This window comes from Lontra canadensis, unplaced genomic scaffold, assembly GCF_010015895.1.
Source record: "Lontra canadensis isolate GAN:19392208 unplaced genomic scaffold, GSC_riverotter_1.0 scaffold80, whole genome shotgun sequence".
Classification (NCBI taxonomy): Eukaryota; Metazoa; Chordata; class Mammalia; order Carnivora; family Mustelidae; genus Lontra; species Lontra canadensis.
In genome coordinates, this window is record NW_022631074.1 from 7,820,485 (window position 1) to 7,839,274 (window position 18,790).

Sequence of the window (18,790 nt, forward strand, 5' to 3'; positions counted from 1 at the left end):
TGTTCTTACTTTCATCAAGTAGTCAATCTTTAATTCAAGCAGTATGATTTAAGCTTGAATGTTTTAAGTTAGGTAATAGTGGGTAATGGATTTTCAATTAAATTTTTCTTTGGATCTAGAAAATACGTATATTTTCTTATACTTTGTTGTAGAAATAACATATATTTGTTTAATACACCTGAGAACATATTTAGAGTATATATATGGATTTTTTTTTTACCTCTAATGCATTTAATATCAAGTACTGGAAAAATTATGTGTTGTATTTTGGAACACCACCTACTCTTTTAAAAAAAAATCCTGATATCTTAAAAGTTCAAGTTTTCTAGATCCTGAACATTTTTCTGAGATAAGACACTTGAACAGAATTACTTAGAATCACATTGCATGTATCAATTTTCAGTCACAAACTTCTCATGTGTGAAATGTAATTTTATTTTTCTCCCTACCTTAAGGTGCTTTCTATCTTGAACTATTCCTCTTAGCTGGGTATTTAAATGAGTCACTTACAGGGAAAAAAAAATCTGATTATAGTGATTGCAGTAATCTTAGGTTTATAACTAAATCATATTCAGGTATAAAACACGTTTTCTGGGCACCTGGGTGGCTCAGTTGGTTAGTTGGCTGCCTTTGGCTCAGATCATGATTCCAGCTTCCTGGGATCAGCCACATGTTGGGCTCCCTGCTCCATGGGGAACCTACTTCTTCCTCTGCCTCTTTCTCTCTCTCTCTCTCTCGCTGTGTCTTTAATGTCTCTCATGAATAAATAAAAGATCCTAAAACACTAAAAAATAAAAAAAGAGAAAGCCTAAAACAATTATTTAATTAGGACAGAGGTTTCTTTTCCTTGAATAAAACGAAGTCAGGAGAAAAGCAATACAGAGCTAGCCTGGTCCTTTGATGATGTCCAGAGTCCAACTTCCTCTAGATTTGCAGCTGCACCATTCTTTTTTTTTTTTTTTAAGATTTTATTTATTCATTTGACAGACAGAGATCACAAGTAGGCAGAGAGAGGCAGGCAGAGAGAGAGAGGAGGAAGCAGGCTCCCCGCGGAGCAGAGAGCCCTATGTGGGGCTCGATCCCAGGACACTGGGATCATGACCTGAGCCGAAGGCAGAGGCTTTAACCCACTGAGCCACCCAGGCGCCCCCAGCTGCACCATTCTTACTGTGTGGCCTTCCTCACTCAAGGTGGCATCCTAATAGCTGAAAATAGCCATTATGGTTTTTGTCATAATGTTGTATTATAAGCAGGAAGAAGAGAAAGGTAGAGAAAAGAAAAAAGATCCTTATATAAGTAAGTATATCCTCATTTTTAAGGATGTTTGGAAACCATACCTGATTGCATCTGCTACATACTATTGACCAGAATCTAATCTCAAGGATAACTACATATTCTCAGAACTTGGAAAATCTTGATTTTTACAGCAAGATACATTGTTGCCACAAACGAAGTTATGGTTCTGCTTATACTTTTCTCCTAAACACCATACTTTATAACCATCTGCCTATATGACATTTATACTTAAGTACAGCAAATATTACCTTTGCATATATATTTGTAAAACAAATATTTAATATTTATTATTTGATTAATATATCCAGAGAAGAATTTGTAATCTTTCCTTCCAGACTTCTGTATCTGTAGTGTCTCATCAATAGGGAACACCATTATTCTAGTTGCTGAAATTAAACAATGGTTTTTTATGGCTGAATTTTTCTTCCCACATGCTACCTTTATGGTGTACCTCTTGTTGACTTGACCTCAGTATACATCCATATTCAGACCACTTTCATGACTTCCAATGCTAATGCCCTAGCCGAAATGACACCTGGATTTTACAGTAGAATTCTAAGTGATCTATTCTAACTGCTATATTAACTGGTTTATTATCAGTATAGCAGCCTGACTGTGTAGTCCTTTAAAAGTGCAATTCAGATTATGTCATTACACGAGCTCCTTCTAACTACCTTCCCTTCAATCATTCTGCTCTCAGAACTCTGTCTTCCTTGAAATATTTTCAACAGATCTTCAATAGTATCTATAGTGGAAGGTCTTCATACTGCCAATCCTTCTACTTGAAGTTTTTTTTCCCCTCAGCCCATGGTTCACAGCCCATATTCCTCAAGTCTTGCTCTGATTTTAATTATCAAGGGCAGCTTTTCTCTGACACCCTATCCTTTTTTTTTTTCTTTTTTTTTTCCAGGAAAAAAGCAGAATAATTTAATCCATAGTATATTCATCTAGATTGCTATATCTTTTTTCCCTGGATCTCATTTTACACCTAGGTTGAACCATGTGAAATTGTTTTCATAGTTCAAAATGAGTCAATTATTGGTAATTTCATATGGTTCAATTTATTTTTTTTTATTATGTTCAGTTAGCCAGCGTATAGTATACCATTAGTTTTTGATGTAGTGTTCAATGATTCATTAGTAGCATATAACACCCAGTGCTCATTACAACACATGTGGCCTTCTTAATACTTGTCTCCTGATTATGCCCTCCTTCACCCCCCTCCCTTCTGTAACCCTCAGTTTGTTTTCCTGAGTCCAGAGTCTCTCATGGTATGTCTCCTTCTCTGTTTCCTTCCCATTCAGTCTTCTTTCCCTTCCCCTGTGGTCCTCCATGTTATTCCTTATGTTCCACATATGCATGAAACCATATGATAATTGTCTTTCTCTGCTTGACTTATTTCACTTAGCATAATCCCATCAAGTTCAATCCATGTTGATGCAAATGGTGGGTGTTCATCCTTTCTGATGGCTGAGTAATACTGCATTATATATATCTTCTTTATCCATTCATCAGTTGAAGCACAGCTTGGCTCCTTTCACAGTTTGGCTATTGTGAACACTGTTACTATGAACATTGGGGTATTTGTGCCCCTTCTTTTTACTACATCTGTATCTTTGGGGTAAATACCTAGTAGTGTAATTGCTGGGTCCTAGGGTAGCTCTATTTTTAATGTCTTGAGGAACCATCTCTAAAGACAAGGGAAACAAAAGCAAAAATGAACTTTTGGGACTTCATCAAGATAAAAAGCTTTTGCACAGCAAAGGAAACAATCAATAAGACTAAGAGTTAATCCGTGGAATAGGAGAATATATTTGCAAATGACATTTCAGACAAAGGGCTGGTATCCAAGATCTGTAAAGAACTTATCAAACTCACACCCAAAAACAAATAAACCAGTCAAGAAATGGGCAGAAGCCATGAACAGACTCTTCTCCAGAGAAGACATACAAATGGCTAATAAGACACATGAAAAAAATGTTCAACATCACTAGCCATCAGGGAAATACAAATCAAAACCTTAACAAAACAGGAAACAATAAATTTTGGCAGGGATGTGGAGAAAGGGGTACCCTCTTACCTTGTTGGTGGGAACACAAGCAGGTACAGCCACTCTGGAAAACAGTTTGAACACCCTATTCTTAATTATAAATGACGTGCTATTTCCCTGGATGATATTCTCTCAATTCCTCTCTCTTTTTTTTTTTTCATCGTTTCACTTATCACTGTTCTATACCAACATTCATTATTTATCCAGTTTCAACTACGTCTACCATACTGAGAAGTGAGCTTTATGAGGGGAAGATTTTGTGTACTAGAACTTCAGTGCTTATATTGTTTATCCCATAATATGTGTTAATAAAATAGTTCATGAATATATGGATAAATGAATAAAAGTGAATGAATAAAGAAGAAAGGAATAGTAGATACTATATAACACCTGCCATTCAATGCAACAGTTAGAAATGTATTTGAGAAGCCTGTCAGATACGAAGACACTAATATTCTAAATATGGGCCTAGACTCAAGGGGAAAATTGGTGTTGGAATATTTTAGGGCATAGGTGATCTTCAAAGTAATTGGTTAATAGTAAATGCATGTAGAGTAAGAAAAGTTACTTTAAAAAAATCTAAACATATATAACACCCCATGACTCCTGAAAATTCTATTTAAAATCACTTATGTATAAAGACAATACATATAGCTTTGTGTATCCAGAAAAGGAGTTTGAATCAGGTCATATGTAAATTCCCACTCAAGTTTCTAAGTCTATATCTCCAACAAAGACAAATCATCCCCTACCACCTGGTACTGAGGCAATTCTAATCTCTTAGAGACATGTTTTAAATTCTTAATATTGACAGTTTAAAGAATATTTTCTTGGATCTTTTCCAAATCTACAGTTTTATAGATGTGAAGTAGTAATAGAATACTCCAATAGTTGGAATAGCTGGTGTTTATCTTTCAAATTCATTCATTTGAAAATGAATATAAAATCAAAGTAACCATTTTTAATTCAACCTTCTGAAGGAGTAGTCTTATCTTTCCTAAGTCCTTAGAGGTTTCATAGGCTATGTGACTACGGGCCCACTTTCTAAAGTATTTATTAATAGAAGTACCTTCACTAAGCAGTAGATATAGCCTTTTCTCTGGTCAGTAGGCAATTTTATTTAAAAAAATATAGAGCCATTTTCAGGATTTCAGCATATGTTAGAATAAACTTACTGATTTTACTAAATTTTATTTTTCTTTTCTTTCTCTTGGAAATACAGTCTGATAAATATTGCTTGGCTATTGCTCTCTCTCATATATTTGATTTGAGTAAGTCTGTCTATCAACGTGTATACTACAAACAAATGCTGCAAATACTGATTTGGCTGATTAAGAAGGTAACTCTGCCTCATTTGTGGTGCTTATTCATCTATTTCTCATGGCAATTTAAGCTGATGGATTCATCTAATTGAGTTCTTTACTATTTCATCTGGGGTTGTGTTAAAGTTACTTCCCTCCCAAGATACTCCTGGTGGAGCTGTGGTAATTTTTCTAATACTATCAATAACAGATTCTCAACTACAACTAAAGGGACCCAAAATCAGGATCTTCGTTGGATTCCTCTATCTGTTACCAGGAGTAGATAAGCATAGTACACTTTCAAGAGTGAAAGCAGAGCAAGAGTGGCAATGGCCTGGAGTTGCTCTAGCTGCATCCTTTTAAACCCACTTGGTGTATATGTAAATTTAGCTTTGATTGACATTTTTGATCAACAGCTGTATCATATTTTGCCATCTGCACTCGTGACTACCAGTGATGCATTTTTGTATTATGTATTGTATATTTATGAGTGTCTAAAGAGCTTTTGTTATGACATTAAATATAGTTAAGAACAATCTGTACCCTTTGTGTACATGCTCAGCTCTTAAAAGTTAAAAGTCCACTTGTGGCTTTTAAGTCAGCTCTATGGTTAGGTCTTTTCTGTTCTGTTAGCTCTCAGATGTGGCTCTGAAGGTGTGGCTGTTGATCCTCCAAGACACTGAGCATGTGGCCAGCACCTGCTTTATTCCTCCTTGGTCATGTCTAATTGACTGCCTAACATATCCATTTCAGATTTCTTTATCAGTCAAAAACTGCCCAAAATTATAATTCTTAAGCTGGGAATGTTGAGAATTTTAAAAATATTTTTAGAATACTATCAATAATTTTGAAAACAGACTATTTTTCTGATATTGTGTGTGTATATTAAGATCCCAAATAGCACATAGAAACATAATTTAGAATGTATAATGGTGAAAGGGATGGAAAACTTGTAAGTCATTCAGTCTATTATAGAACTGAATGCAAGCATCATTTCCATAACATTGCAGGCACTAAACAATCAGCTTTTTTTCCCCCTATCATGAGAAACAGATGGTAGCAATAGATTTTATTCAATGAAACATCATTGCAAAATGAAGCATGCTTATTGGGGTAAGAACATAAGTGTGTTCATAATATTGACTGGACAATAAAAAAGTAGGAGACTGTGGATCCAAACTCTTTCCCTCTTATTTGAGTTTCCAAGAAACCATTTAATTAAGTTATTTGAACCTGAATCATATGTTTGTGCTATATACTTTCACTTGCTGCTGATACTGGATGTTTCATATTTTTCTACTCTAATTTAGCTTTGTGTCTTGTGTATGTTCATTTTATTATTACAGTGTAAATGCAGAATTATACTTAACCCTCAAATTACCAAAATCCCCATTATTACTAGTCTTTTGTTTATCCTTTCATTTATATGTTTTCATAAGATTCATGTATGATGTTTATTAATGCTATACCTTTATTGTTAAATTGATAGTTTTATGACTATTTGGAATGGAGTTTATTTTCCACTTCTGTTTCAAGCTGGTGATTGCCAGAACAGGAACAAAATATTGATTTATGTGTCTTCTCTAGCATCCAACCATTTTATCAAGTTATTTTATTTATTCCAGTAAATTTTTAAAAAGTCTCTTGAAATTTCTATATCTTATTAGCATGTAGAGATATTTTTGTTTTTGTATAATTTTAGTATCTAAATTCCTAAAAATTCATTTCAATATTGAACTTCCATTTCAATATTTAAAAAGTGGTAAGAATACATGTCAATACTTATTCCACATAATTTGAAAATGATTTCAGAATTTCACTGTTTATATTTCTTGCTGTTGATATTGCAAATTGTTTTTATCATTTGATAATCCCTTCTGTTTTATATTAACTTAGAATTTTTATTAGAACAACTGTTGAAATGACTCAACTTACATTATAGCACCCATTACTAAAATCATAGTTTTTATTTAATGTGTTAATATAATGAATTTCCCTTCTACATTTCCTAATATTGAAACCTTTTTCCATTTTTGTATTGCTGATATAAAACTCTGCTTGGTCATAGAGTAGTTCTTTGAATACATGATATTAAATTTTCTGTATCTAAGTGTATCTAATTGTGGCTGAAATCCTTCCATATTAGTTTTTCTTGGGGAAGGGAGTTATTAAATAATCTAATTTTTCAAAGAATTGAGGAAAGACTAATTTTTTAGTTAAAACTTAATGTTGGCAATTATTTCCTAAAATCCCTTTCCTTGCACCAATAGTAATGTTTGAGTAAATAGTCCAACCCAACTATATGTTTGAAACCATATATTCACAGTGATATTTTCTATAGGCACATTTTCTTTTCTTTTTTTTTTTAAGAATTTATTTATTTATTTGATATAGAGAGAGATAACAAGCAGGCAGAGCAGCAGGCAGAGGGGTGGGGGGGAAGCAGGCTTGCTGCTGAGCAGAGAGCCCGATGCGGGGCTCGATCCCAGGATGCTGGGATCATGACCTGAGCTGAAGGCAGAGGCTTTAACCCACTGAGCCACCCAGGCGCCCCTATAGGCACATTTTCTATAGGCATCTAAGTCTGAACACATACATCAAACTTTGCTTTCTAGTACATTTTTAGCTGAGAATGTATATGTTGAAATATATTATTAATTAATTACCTTAATTCCTTATATTATAGTTTAAACAGTATATTGACTCTTGGTGTACATAAGTGTAATTTATCAATTAATAAGTTTTATTCTAAAATAGTAAAAGGAGCCTTACAAAATATATGTTATGAAAAGTAGCTGAAATAAGTTTTTGGGAACAAAGGAGTTGAATACACACACACACACACACACACAACACCACACATATATGGTAGTCACATATATGACTTTTTAAAAGTTTTAGAATTCATATTTTTATAATATTTAAAAATAATTGGGGAAATTTTCATTTTTATATGCTCTGAAATAATTTAAATAATTTGGAAAAAACCTTCTTTTCTCAGTTTTAAAGCATGTGGTCCTCATGTCTTTGTTTCAATAAGTCTGTCCAGTCTCTTTTGCTTTATTTGGATGTTAAAATTTCTGCTTCTTTGAGGATTAATTTTAGTCATTTACACTTTGATTATAAATATTTATTTTCTCTAGATTTTAAAAGATGTACCCTGATAATTACATGCAGTATTGTCTTATAATCTTTTTAATGTCAGTTATATCAACGGTTATATTTAATTTCTTTTTAGGAAATAAATTTATTTTTATCTTCTATCACATTCATTGAACTTTTTAAATATTTTCTGATTTTATTCCACATTATTTCAAAAGTAATATAAAAGTGGAATAAAAATTTCTAGAAGGTTAAAGAAATGGTTCTATTACTAGAAATTCTAGTGCAGCCTGCTTAAATTTATTTACACTCTTTTGTTCAGCAGTTAATAATTTTCCTTTTGTCTACTTTCCATGGAACTTTTGATTTTATATTTCTAGTTCTCAAGAGAAATGCTTTGAGATAGTAAAAACTCATAAATTTAAAAGGAACTGACCACAGGTCCTTTTTTGTTTGTTGCTTTCAGCTTCTTTGTTCCTGCTTCTCAAAGTCACAGGATAGGGGTGTGTGTGTATGTGTGTATTTCTTAATTCAGACAATACTTCTTGTGACTTGTAGTGCAGATTGACATTGAAATTCAATAACCATCAGTTAAGTAATGATTTAAGCAGCAGAATATAAAATGCTTAATTTGAGGGTTGTCTATATAATTTCAGAATCTGCAAGAAATTATTATATTCTGAAATTCAGATGAAAGAAACAAGTTACTTTCAATAATCTTATATTCACATTTAAATCTATCCTGGATAATATGGTTTCATTAAAAATAGCAGTAATTTTGACTTCTTCTTCTTCTTCTTCTTCTTTTTTTTTTTTTTACTTTCATCAACATAACTAGTACCTTACTTGTGTGTCCTTGCAACCAGATTTGATACAATGGCATAAATGAATGTAAATCCACTGTTAGATTTGTTGAAAAAGTGTTTCAATACATTGGAAACTAATAGAATTCTCCATGATGCATCTTCTGGGTGACATTTTAAATATTGACAAATAAAGATGAAGTGAAAGAAGGATTTAATTTATAACAATTGGATAAGTTAATCTGAGACTGGCATCACTTTCTGTAAAGAAATATTTGGAAAAAAAATTTTAGGTTTTATGGGTTTTAAGGTCTCTGTTATAACTTCTCAACTCTTCTGCTGTGGTATGAGAGCAAGTATGGAGATCATTTACAGAAATGGTGGGCTGTGTTCCAATAAAACTTTACACAAAGAAACAGACTATGGACCGGGTTAGATGACCTAAACAACCTTATCATTGAAGCAAATGAATTGCTGGATTAAAAAGGATGTTGAACAATGACAACAGGATGGAATTATAGAACACCAGTGCCCAAAATTAAGAGAAATCAGAAATCTTGGAGATAACTGTTAATACAGGTTTGTTTTTGAGAATTTCTGGAAAAATGCTATTGTCCTAAATATCCCTGGACTACTGATCCTTTTTTTGGTCTATTTCACTTCCTATCTTCTAAAGAAAGTTTTCTTTACCGATCTCATATTTGCTTCTTGAAATATTTCAATTTTTTTCTTTCCATTATGATGAATCTTCTCTTGTGAAAGGCACAAATGACCTTCAGATTGCAAAACGCAAATCCATTTCTGTGTTCTTATTGGACTTTTTATTTTAGCAATATTTGAGAAGAGGGGTTCATTCTTTCTTTATCCAAGCACATTTTTCCCTTTCCCTTCGGACATTTCATACTCCAACATGACTAGACTGTCATTGTCTTTTCTTCATGACTTCTCTGGAACTTCTGAATGTGGTTGCCTGAGACCTCTTTATATTCCCTATCTATGAATTATATTTAAGAAATTCCACCTATTTCATGGATATAAGATGCTATATACAACCTTAAAAATGTAAATCTTCGCTTAGATGGATTTTCGCAGCTTGGACTTTACTCTTTACATCTAGTCAGTATCTCTGTACTTTAATTCCTAATAGGCACATTAATTTTACATCTTTAAACCATGAAAGTTTACTCCTGTGCAGTGCCCCCCCACAGTCACTCACTCACCTTCCTTGCTGTTCCCTCAATCTTCCTTAGAATAATTTCCACTCTCCAACCAACTCAAACCAAAACATAAAACATTTTTGATTATCATATTTCCTCATATATATACCCATCCATTAGTTCTGATTAATTTGTCATATGCTTGGTATACATACTATACTGTCAATAAATATTTATAGCATTATGTATAAAAATTCTAAAAATTGAACAAAAAAAACCCCTTAATTTAATAGATATACCAAGCAATGATTTAGTCTATTCACTTATAATTTATTCATTTAACTTTGTACTTGCCATCTACACATCCTCCCTTTCTCAAAAATAATGACTTAATTAATTTTGTAATTGAAAGACAGAGAGAGCTTTTATAGTAGCTTACAGAGCATTTGATTAAGAACACAGATTATGACACAAAATGAGTATAATTACATAGATTCTTTCATAAAGAAAATATGCTTAAATGCTTACATGTCCACATTCAGCTAAGTATAGGAGGAATACTTTGTAATCACTTTAGAATGGACACACATTAGTAGACAAAAAGTTGAAGTTAGAAAACCCAGGCTAACCAATGTTAATGTATATCCTTAATATATTTATGAATACAACAATTTTTTAAAGATAGCAAGAACAAATACATTTCTACATATTGCTTGAAATTAACCAAAAGCTATGTAAAGTGCAATACTAGTGACCAGTCTGTCTAATACTGAAAATATTTTCAAAGTATGAGGCAATACTCTGTGAGGTAGATTTGATAACCAAAAAACTCTTGATCAAGGGTGCCTGGCTGGCTCAGTTGGAAGACCATGAAGCTCTTGATCTCAGGGTCATGAGTTTGAGCTCCACATTGGGTGTAAACATTACTTAAAAAAAAAAAAAAAACTTTAAAAAATCTTAATCATAAATGTGTAAAGGTGTACACTTATTCATTTATTAAAGGTATAAATAAAATGTTTACAGTAGTCAATATAAAAAACTAATTGAAAACCTATATATCTGTTTAGTATTGGAATTTGTAGACAACTAGTTCTGTATAGGAAAATATGCATTATAATAATTACTATTATATAACAATTTATAATAATTAACCAATTATGATGGCTTAATTGAAGGGAGGTGATACTAGCAAGTTTAACTAGAACTATTTATTCCCCAAATGCAAAATTTAAATAACATTAATTCTATTTAGGAGTGGTATAATATTTAAAAAACGAATCATAATCTCCAATTGTATTGTAAATTTAAAACAAATACCTTAAGATTGTTTGTCAGAGTGGTCATTTACCAAAAAAAAAAAAAAAAAAAAACAAAAAACAAAAAAAACTGTTCAGGAACAGAGGAAGAGTATATGCCAGATGTACTGGCAAACTTTTTACTATATGTGACTGTATTAAGATAAACACTGTCTTTCCAGTATCTTGAAATCCTGGTATGTAGTATAGAAGTCAACAAACTCATAGAGGATCCAAATCCTTTAAAGAACTGTTAATCAGGGACACCTGGGTGGCTCAGTTGGTTAAACGGCTGCCTTCGGCTCAGGTCATGATCCCAGCGTCCGGGGATCAAATCCCACATTGGGCTCCTTGCTCATCAGGGAGTCTGCTTCTCCCTCTGCCTCTGCCTACCACTCTGTCTGCCTGTGCTCACTCTCTCTGACAAATACATAAATAAAATCTTAAAAAAAAAAACAACTGTTAATCATTTAAAGAATTAAAAAAAAAACCCTAAAATGTCAAATTCAACCTAAAAATGTCTTGGAACCACTGTGGATTTTAAATTATTTTATTTTTATTTAACTTATTTAATTTATTTTATTAATTATTTAATTTATTTTATTTGGACTAGTGGTAAGGCATTTTTTGACCTTTGAAATGTTTCATGGTCTGATGAACTAATTGGTAGAATAGAATAAACTATTCCTATGGGAAAACACTAAGAGATGTTTGAGTTCTACTTCAAGGTTGTTTTTTATCCTAAACTTAGGGGTTAATATTCCTATAGAAAGCTGCCCAATTATATTTTAATTTTTACATTGAGATTACAATTTTAAAATTTGTTTTTGATTAGTGTCTTTTCAGTTTTCATTCCCGTGCAAAAAGGTGTTTTTTTTTCTTTTTTTTTAGAAAAGACAATATCTCTTTAAAACATTTTTAATTTAAAATATGACCTAATTGAAACAAAAAAGCTAATTGAAACAAAGTAAAAGATTTCATAATGTTTATGTATACCATATAAAAATTAATTTTATTTTATTTTTAATTTGACATAATAAGGGGCAAATGTCAAAACAGAAGAGTTTTTTTTGTCTTTAAATTTTTTAAAAAAATATGAAGATAAAATGTGGAATTTTTATACCAAACATAGAGAACTAAAAAGAAAGTAAAGCATCATGAAAACAACATAAGTAAAGACAACAACATTATTTTAAAACTCAGCAATTTTCCACAGAACTTCTCAAAACTAGCTTTTAGTTTAATTTTCTTCCTATTTATTTGCTCTACACATTCCCCCCCAAACTCTCACAGATGCTTTTATCTTCCCAATGTTAAAGCATTCTGCTCAATTTGTTTCAAATATTCCTCAGTGCTTTCCCAAGTTTAGCTCAGCTATGACTTGTGAATAAATTATCTAATGCTTTCTACTGTGTAAAATAGAGCTTGGAATTGAGACAAGCAATCTTGACACCATAAAGACAAAATTCAGTATTTCTTGAGCTATAAGAGCCCTTTTTTAACAAAATGCAGTTTTTGATTACTCACTTTAATTAGAAAAATAAGTTGGTCCAAATTTATATATACCATGCATTTGAAATAGAGATGTCTGTTTTTCACCAATGTGGAAAGATTTAGCTTAGTGGAAAACTCCCTTAAAAAGAGTAAATCCAAAAAATAGTAATCATTTGATGATTCTGTCCCAAGATCCTCAAAGTATCTGAACCTCCCTAGATATTATAAAAAATTAAAAACATCACTTTGGAAATACTAGATTTAAGCAATATCAAAATTATAGTCCAGAAAATTATTAAAGTTCTGTTGGAAAAGTGGGAGAAAGAATGGGGACAAAACAAATTACTTTACACTAATAAGAGTCCTTCTAGCTCTGTTAAATTTCCTTAATATTTGAAGGAAACAATTAACCCATTTTAGAAAAAATAAAACAAGAAATTTTATAAACTAAGGGTTTAAACAAAAATAACTCTCAAAGACAACAAATTCTGATGCCATAGTTTAGATGAAAAAATATTATTTTTTTAAATCAAAGGAATAACTGTCAGAAGAACATCTTTTAATATATACTGTGGGAGGATAAACACATAAGCTTCTTTAAATGAAACTTCACCACTTCTAAATCACTTTACTTCCAAGGATTTGGCACACAAATGTTAAGTGTTTACTATGTTCAAGAAAGGGAAACAAATTCAAAGTAAACAGTAATTTCATACAGGAGAGAAATGAGCAGAGAAAACAAATGATTTTGTTGAGATAAATTCAAACTAAGAACTTGCAGCAGTAGTACAAAAATATCATGAATAGCCTTTATACACATTCACTTATTGTTCATATTGGGTCACGTTTGTCGTCCAAAAGTAGTATTGTACAAATGTAAATAGTTAGTTCTTGTGTTTGAATCACAGCCTAGACCCTTAGGATTTGAGGGCAAAGTCAGGCCATTTTCTGGGGACAACTCTTCTCCTTTTGAGAAACAGTTTTTGTCCTCTGGGCCTTAGTAGAAAATAAAATATTAACCCTGAGCCCCAGTTGCCTTGTGATCTGAGCATTATGAATTGGGTGCCATCTGACACAGCTAGCAATAAAGTTGGGCATGCATAGCAGCACTTCATCAACTACAAGGGGTATGATATAAGACTGGACTGCAGCAGGCTCTGAAGGCATAAGTCAATTACTGAGAAAGTGGTCCAAGTGTCTATGTCATTCCTGCTACATTACTTTCTCTCTCCCAGCTACACCTATGGCATCAAGGGGGAATTCCCTACAATCAATTGACTGAGGAAGAGAAAACTTAGCAGTGGTTTCCATGTAGTTCTGTGGGATATGCAGGTACCACCACAAAGTGAAGAGCTCTAGCAGTATAAACTGCTTCCTGTGACATCTCTGAAGGACAGTGAGGATGGAAAGTCCTCTCAGTAGGTAGAACTTTGAGCAGTGCACATGATTTCAAATTTTACTTGCAAGGAGAAAATAGATGAGCAATTGCATACTTATTCATGGATTTGGGCCAAATAGTTTGGTTGGATGATCAGAGAGTTGGAAGGAAAATAATCAGAGATGACAAGAAGGTCTAAGGAGAAAGTATGTGGAAACACATCTCAAAATAGCAAAAAAATGAGAAGGTATTTGTATGCCACGTCAATACTCACCAAAGTGTGACCTCAGCAGAGGAGGATTTTAATAATTTTATAGGGTGACCCATTTTGGTATACAAGTCAGCCTCTTTTTCCCAGGCCTTCGTATTATTGCCCAGTGGGCTCAAAAACCAAAATGGCCATGATGGGAGGTTATGCATGGGCTCAGTAACAGATTTCCATTCACAGAGGCTGGCCTGACCTGATAGCCACTGCTGAATGGCCAGTCAGTCAACAGTAGAGACCAACACTGAGTCCCATTATGGTACCATTCGTCAGGGCAATCAGCCAGCTACCAGATTTGCAGGTTAATGTCTTTGGACACTTTCCATCATAAAAGAGGCTTTTTACTGGAACTAGTTCAGTCTGGATATAAGTTTATTTTTCCTACATACAATGCTTCTGTCAAGACTACCACTTGCTTACATGTAGAATGCCTTATCCACTATCATAGTGGCACTGCTAAAAGAACTCACTTCTTCACAGCAAAAAAGTGTAGCAAAAGGCCTATGGTCATGTGATTTCCTGATCATGAGGTCCCATGTTGCCCATTATCCTGAAGCAGATGGTATCATGGAATGATGGAAGGGCTATTTGAAATCTCAGGGCTAGTATTCCTAGACTTAAACACTAATGTATATGGGTCATTTTTGGCACATTTATATAATAACTCCTGCCTGATATTCCAGGGTGTTGGATTTGCCCTACAGATTTTAAACTTTCTAGTGCCAATAATCACATCACATTAGCTATATGTATGTATGTGTATATGTGTGTATGTTCTTAAGTAACCTCTAAGGCCCTTGTGTCCTATTACCTGCCCTGACTTTAATCACATATAATAATTTCCCTTGATCTTTTGTTTAAGTAAACTAGCCTTCTTGCAACTTGAAAACATGCCAAGCTTGATCTTGCCTTGGGATTTTGCACACTCTGTTAGTAATGCTCTTCCTACATATATCTATATGGATCATGTCCTCACTTCTTTCAGATATCCCTTCAGGTCTTACTAAATGTTTGCCTTCTCATGAAGCCTTCTTTTAACACACTTCCAAACCTTATTCTTTTTCCTTGCTTTATCTTTTTTTCCTCAGCACTTCTGTTATTACCATAAAATTTTCTAATTTATCTCATTTATTATGTGTCTCCCTCATTAGAATACAAGCCCAGGAATCTTTGTATATTTTGTTATTTTTCTGTTTCCTGGAGCCTTGAAAGGTGCCTGATACATAGGAGTTGATCAAAAATATTAATAAAATTGTACATTTTTACAGCACCTTGCTATCCATGCATGGAGAATATAAACGATTGGATTCATCCGGATTTGTTTATTTACATGCAGTTGTAACGAAAATAGGGAATTAAAAGAGATGAGTTAGTTGTATGGAAATTATTAAGATGAGAAATCATGGAATCTGTAATAAATAAGAAGAAAAATGTTTGCAGGGAAAGGCTGATAGAGTGTCAGAGAACTGAGTTGCTATGAAATCCCTGAAAGTTTTACGCCTTGCTAAAGTTTATAGATATAAGTAGGGATAAGGCAGAAAAGTGATTTTTGAATCCTGAATCCAGTACTAAGACTTAAAATGTACCACCTCTTATTTTTCATGTTCCTTCACGTCTATAATTGATACATGTGAGAGAAAGAGAATGCCAATGAGAAAGAAATTTCATTCAGGATTTTACTCCTAAAAATTAAAAATAAAATCAAATTCTCTTGCTTACATGTGGGCTTAATTATCAAAAAGATATTTTATATTAACTTTTAAGTCAGCATCAGATCTTTAAGATAATGCCCATATGCTTTTATTTATTTGGGATCATAAGACCAAAACTATGGCATTAAAGTAACATAAAAAAAAAAACAAATTGTAGAATTTTTATTTCCTTTTGTCCTTGTAGGCAGATGCAATATGATATGTGTATGCTTCACCTTTATGACTTCTCTGTATTCTTTTTTTTTTTTGTAGTTGTAATTTTTTTTTTAAATTTTATTTTTATAAACATATCTTTTTTTCCCCAGGTGTACAGGTCTGTGAATCGCCAGGTTTACACACTTCACAGCACTCACCATAGCACATACCCTCCCCAATGTCCATAACCCCAACCCCCCTCTCCCAACCCCCCTCCCCCCAGCAACCCTCAGTTTGTTTTGTGAGATTAAGAGTCACTTATGGTTTATCTCCCTCCCAATCCCATCTTGCTTCATTTACTCTTCTCCTACCCCCTTAATCCCCCATGTTGCATCTCCTCTCCCTCATATCAGGGAGATCATATGACTTCTCTGTATTCTATATGTAATGAAATTGTCTTACAGTAAAATGGAAGGATTTAAGAGATGAAGAGTAAATTCTTATCTTTGTCTCTCTCATTTTTTAAACATACATCTCAGTAGCATCTTAACTGCTCTGGAACAGAGTACCCTCTTTGTGTGGAGGAGTGAAGGGTTGGGAGAGAGGTCATGTATCATATCCTGGATTTCTGCCTCACTTAATTTGAAAGCCATATTTTCCTTGATTGATAAACAGAGGACATTCTGCATATTTTTTGCCTTGTCTTTAAACCATTCACATGCTCTAAAAAGTAGTGTGAGGAAATAGTGGTTAGACATAGAAGTTCTTTTAAAATTGATAGCTTTTGGGTGCCTCAGTTGGTTAAGCATCTGCCTTCTGCTCAGTTCATGATCCCAGGGTCCTGGGATCGAACCCCACATTAGATCTCTGCTCAGCGGTGAGCCTGCTTCTCCCTCTCCCTCTGCTTGTCACTCCTTCTGCTTATACTCTCTCTCTCTCTCTCTCCCAAATAAATAAATAAAAATAAAATCTTAAAAAAATAAAATGGACAACTTTTTCTCAATAAAAATATTGGGCTATTGATATAATAGTGACTTTTATTTTATCTTTTACTGTATATTTACATGAAATATTGCTTATTCAAGTGACAGTTCAGTATCCTAAACTTCCTTAATAAACATATGATCACCAGTGCCTAAGTGACTTGTAGTAATTCAATCTCTAAAATACGAATGGTTCTTTTATGCACAGAAAGAGTTAAGATGTCTTTTCAACTGAGTTACTTACTCCCAGAGAGTGACTTATGGGGTCTATTAACTTCAACGAGATTACAAATGAACAAAAGGAATTGACCTGCCTTGTTTGAAATATATCCTAATCTGTTCCATTCAAGAAGGAAGCATGAAATACATTTGTATGTAATTTAAAGATCCCAAATTATCTGCATTTAATTGATAGCTATAGAACACCTACTATGTGGAACACATGATATAGTCACATTGGAGAATACAACTATATAAAATACACTATCAATCTCCTGGATGATTTATACAGTTAGACTTTTTCAATAATGTCTGGGAGTTTACTAGCAAGGTGTAAGAAAACATTAATTCCAAAAGGAAGAGAAGGGAAAAAGGAAATAGACAATGCTAAAAGCACTGAACCAAGTATTTTAATGACCAAAAATAGAAAACATTTAAATATCCTCACATTTTACAGTATGTTAATAATTATGCAATACTGTGTACATTTGTGTATACTACTGTAAAGTATTAAACTATATGCATTTTCCTAACATATATGTTAGATAATGTAATGAGTTTTTGGAGGGATGTGAGGAGGTAAGGAAGTGAGGGGACTTGTATAATGAGTTTTTAATAAAATTTTATTTTCTCTCAAATTATAGGAATAAACACTAAATGTTTTCACATTTAGTGAATAAACACTAAATGAATTTACAACTATTTTAATAAGCATTAATATTTTAGGCAATTCCCAATTGCATAGATTCTAATATCTTGAAGGATAGGTAGCAGTTAGTGAAGTTCTGGTTGAATTTTTATTCCATATTTAAAACTGAATTTATACTGTGATATTACATCTCCAAATAAACTATTATTTCTTCTGTATCTCTGGTATTAATTTTTAATATATTTTATCATGCGAGACATAGTCTGATTTCAACCTTTAATGGTTTCAGATATCTTATTCTTTCTAGATATTGAATGTCTTGCATATTATATACCTACTTTTCCTAAAGTCGAGCAGAGTACACCAGACCACAGTGAAATGTACAAATGTAGTTAATTTAAGAAACTGTTTAATTTAAAAGTTTAAAGATCAGTAATATGACTAATACTGAATTACAGTTATTTTAGAGCTCTACTCAGGAAATAATAGAAGTTGGCTGTTGAAACTGTAGGAATTATGTGGATGTTTAAACATATAGAAAATATACATGCCAACAAACCGAAATTATAAACATTTACACCTTTCATTCCAAGTGTTTTTTAAAAAACTTATTACTAGCATATTTAAGACCACCATAGAGGTTTATAATTTTGTTATATCATTTGATCAGTATTAATGGTTTCTATTCACTACCATGCTACTTCATAATAGCCTTAAGTCAATATTCAGCATAGTATTCATTGAGGAAACATTTATATCATCATTATGTAAGAACCAAGTCAGGGATTATTGTTTTTATCAATATTATATAATATTTGTTTGTCAACTTTGGTTTGAGAAGACTACTGCATCCTTCTACTTCAATTTGGAAATTGAACATGTAGAAATAAATCCATAGAAAGTAATCAGAGATATGCAAAGATTGGTTTATCATAAGTACTAATAATTCAG